General features: G+C 60.6%; 1 pseudogene; it reads right to left on the reverse strand.

Annotated features, from left to right (window-relative positions):
- Positions 1 to 2188: 2188 nt before the first annotated feature.
- On the reverse strand, positions 2189 to 3130 carry LOC116854976 (annotated as a pseudogene).
- Between the last annotated feature and the right edge of the window lie 623 nt (positions 3131 to 3753).

The raw sequence follows: 3753 nt of genomic DNA on the forward strand, positions 1-3753 counted from the left end.
GTCCAGCCCGGTGCCCACAGCCCCCAGTGGCCCACCCGTGGGGGGTTCTTAGGGAGGGGACAGACGCGCTCACCAGCGGGGGTAGCAGTCCCAGTGCGGGTCGGGCTCACCGTTCCGGATCTGGGTCCGGGAATGGGTGAGGGTCCGGCACCGGGTCTGGATTAAGGTCTGGGGTGGGGTCCGGCTCTGGGTGGGAGTCGGGGTCTGGGTCTGGGTCCGGGTCGTGGTCTGAGTCCGGCTCCGGCTGAGGGTTCGGGTTCGGGTCAGGGTCGGGATCGGGATCGGGGTCCGGGTCGGGGTTGGGGTCCGGGTCGGGGTCCGGGTCGGGACCCAAGTGCAGCAGCGTGAACGCGGCCGCCGCTTTTCCTGCATCTCGGCTGAGCCGCGCGGGGGCCGTGGTTGGGGGCGATCGCAGGGCGATCACAGGGGCCGGGATGGGGGCCATCGCATGGGGCGCGCCCGAGCCGCGGTGGGCCCGCGCTTCGACCTCTCTTCTCCGGGCCCTGCCCGTTCCCGCCCTCGCCTCCCAGCCCCGCACCCGTACTGTCTGCCCGGGTCCCGCCTCTACCCCTCGCTGCCCTGCCCTGCCCTGCCCCGCCCCGGCCGACCCCGACGTCCCTTCCCGCCCTCCTGCCCCTCCCGTGCCATCCCGGCCCGCCCCGTCCTCTCAACTGCGCTGCGCTCCAGCCGGGTCTCCCCTCGCGGTCCAGCCGCCCCCGATCTGTCCCCTCGCCCTCCTTGCCGTGCTTCTCGCTCCGCCCCGCGCCGTCCCGGGTCCCTGCCGGGTCCCCACTCCGCGCCAGAGGGCAGGGGCGCGGCTCGCAGGCAGTGGTGGAGTTGCCCGCCGCAGGATTATCAGTCGGGGGTCGCAGCGTACCGAGGTCGTCCGGATCCCGGGTCGCATTGTTCAGCGTTCGCCGGGTCGGGGGAGCCTCCCGGGGTCGCCCGTCAGGGGGTCGTCCCGGACGCGGAGAGGTGAGCGCGCGGCCCTGGAGAAGCCCCGGCTCTGGGCGCGAGCTGAACCGGCCGGACCCCAGGCCTGCGCCGCAGACTGCGAACGCCTGCCCCACCCGCAGCCCCGCGCCGACCCACTGGCTTTGCAGGGGCTGCGAAGACGGCGGGGACCCCAGGAGGGAAAGTCTGCCCGAGGCGCGGGGAGAGCTCGGTGTGTTATGTGGGGTGCTGGGCACGAAGCTATTGCAATCGCGGGGGCCTCGGGGAGGGATCCCCCGAGGAAGGGCCGACACTGTCTGCAGACACAAAAGCAGATCCTGGACTGTGGGAGGGCCTGGGAGTGAGCGGTCCTGAAGGTGAAACCACCTCGGGGGCTGCAGGGACTTATCAGATCATGACCTGGGGGTGACCCAGGCAGCCCTCTGACCTAGTGACATTCCCTCATTCCTGCCGAGGGGCCCAAATCACTGAGTAGAGCTTACAGACTCCCCCACCCCGGGCCTGCGGGGCTGGGAGTGCTCCTGGGAATGGGCGGACACCTCTCCTCCCAGACCCAGCTGGGCTGCCCTGTGGCTCACAGGGCCAGTTAGACTCAGGAAGGTCCTGAGATCACCAGTATTTTTGGAAGGAACACAACGGGGATGGCCCCATGGGAGAGACACATAAAGGACAGGTATGGGGAGAAGGTTTGGGGCCCCCCTGTGACCCTTCTAGGTGCGCCACTCTCCCCAAATCCCCACGTGTTCACCAACCTGGAAGCTCTCCAAGCCCGTTCACTGGGGTTTTCATGGAGGTTTCCTTCCAGAGGCCTGATTGATGAAATCATTGGCCATTTGTGATTGAACCCAACCTCCAGGCCCCAGGGTAGGGGGTGGGACTGAAAGGTCCTGAGACTCTAGTCATGTGATTGGTTCCCCTGGCAACCTGCTCCCACCCTGGGGCTGGTTTCCAAAAGTCCCCTCCTTAACACTACACTCTCAGCGCTTGGGAAATTCGGAGGGTTGTAGGTGCCCTGTGCTGGAAATCGGGTCAAAGACTAAATCTGTGTATGTGTGTATTGTAAGTGACAACATCACAGGTGGCTACGTACAGGACCGACGGATACGGTAGAGCGTGGGCGGGAGGTGACCGTCCTGAGTCTACGCGGGAAGAGGAAGAGAAGAAAAGTACAAGAAAAGGAAAGGCACCAAGGTAAAACTGGAAATGCCAGTTTCAATAATCTCAACACCAGGCTCTAGGAATCCCAGAAAGATCCCGAGAGACGGGAGAGCTGCTGGGCGAAGAAAAAGCTGAGCGGCCCCTGAGAGGCTTCTGGGGGCAGAGCCAGAGGGAGGGGAGGCTCCAGAGGGGTTTCCCGGGGCAGTCCTGGGCAGGCGAAATGGCCTTTCTGAAGGGACAGCCCAGCCGGGTGCCCAGAGTGTGCAGCATCGGGGTGAGGGCACAGGGTCCTGTGGGTCATTCCCATACCAGCCCGCCACAGGCTCTTTCTCTCCACTTGAGCCCCCGCCCCTGCCCCCCCGGGGCCAGGTCAGCTCGAGGCCATGGGCATCTCCGGCTCGGGGAGCCAGCACCACTGAGGGACCATCGTGCAGGCTCTGATCCACAATGCCTGGGGTCCAGGCAAGTAGAGGAGAGTGGGACAAGACGTGCACAGAAGATGGCCAGGTGGGGACACGGGAAGAAGATGGCCATCTACATGCCGAGGAGCAAGGCCTCCGCAGAGACCAGCCAGTCCACACATGCGTGTCGGACCTCTGGCCTCGCCTCCAAGACTGGGAGAGAGTAGGCATTGTTTCAGCTGCTGGGCCCGTGTTTGTCACGGCGAACCGAGCTCATGGACACAGTCCTATCTGACACCATCTGGTCACTGTAAAGAATCACCAAAATGTGCACGTTTATTATGCCCATCCCACTCCTTGACGCTTATCCAAGGAAATAAGTAAAAAAAAAAGACATCGATCCTCCCAGTCCTAAGAGCATTGCCTCATTGTTCACAAGAGCCGAGACGTGGAGACAACCTACATGTCCACGTGTGAAGGGAGGAAGAGACGTGGTGTGTGACCCGACTGAGCGCTGGCCGGCCACGAGCAAGGGCAGCTCTCCATCTGCAACAGCCTGGATGGACCCGGAGGTGTTCTGTGGGGCGAGAGAGGTCCGAGAAAGGCAAGTAGTGCATGATCCCACTCGTGGAATCTAGAAAATCCAATGCAGGAGCATCGTGGTCCCGAGGTTTCGGGAGTTCTGGGGAAAAGAAGGATGGTGTCTAAGGGTCTGAACTCGCAATGGGTAAGAAATACACCACAGCAACCCAGTGCCAGGCTGATGAGTACAGACGGCTGCGTTGTACCACAGCCATTGGACTTTTCACACTCTGAAACTTAATCAGTCTGACCACGGAAAAGATAGAAATGCTAATTATTGCTACACTGACAATCTCGTACAATATGTAAACCGAAGTCATAAAATGAACACTTGTACACCTTGAGTTTACACAATATTCTATGCCACGTGTATCCCGTAAAAAATGACATACACAAAGACGCTTGTCAAATTCACTTTTCCAAGAGGGAAGGGGCTAATTAAATTTACAACAGTGGAAGTGTATGGGGGAGGGATAAGTAGCAGTAGCATATTAAGCAGGGGCTAAAACGGAAATGGGAGGGTCCTCACACCATATGAAAATTATTTAGAAAGGCGGCTGGAGAAAGGGGCAGGTCCAAATTTCACACATACCTCATTATTACCAGAATCATGTGAAAAATGTGTAGAGAGGACAGAAAAAGATCTAAAGTGTCCAAG

Source organism: Lontra canadensis, unplaced genomic scaffold, assembly GCF_010015895.1.
Source record: "Lontra canadensis isolate GAN:19392208 unplaced genomic scaffold, GSC_riverotter_1.0 scaffold97, whole genome shotgun sequence".
Lineage (NCBI taxonomy): Eukaryota > Metazoa > Chordata > Mammalia > Carnivora > Mustelidae > Lontra > Lontra canadensis.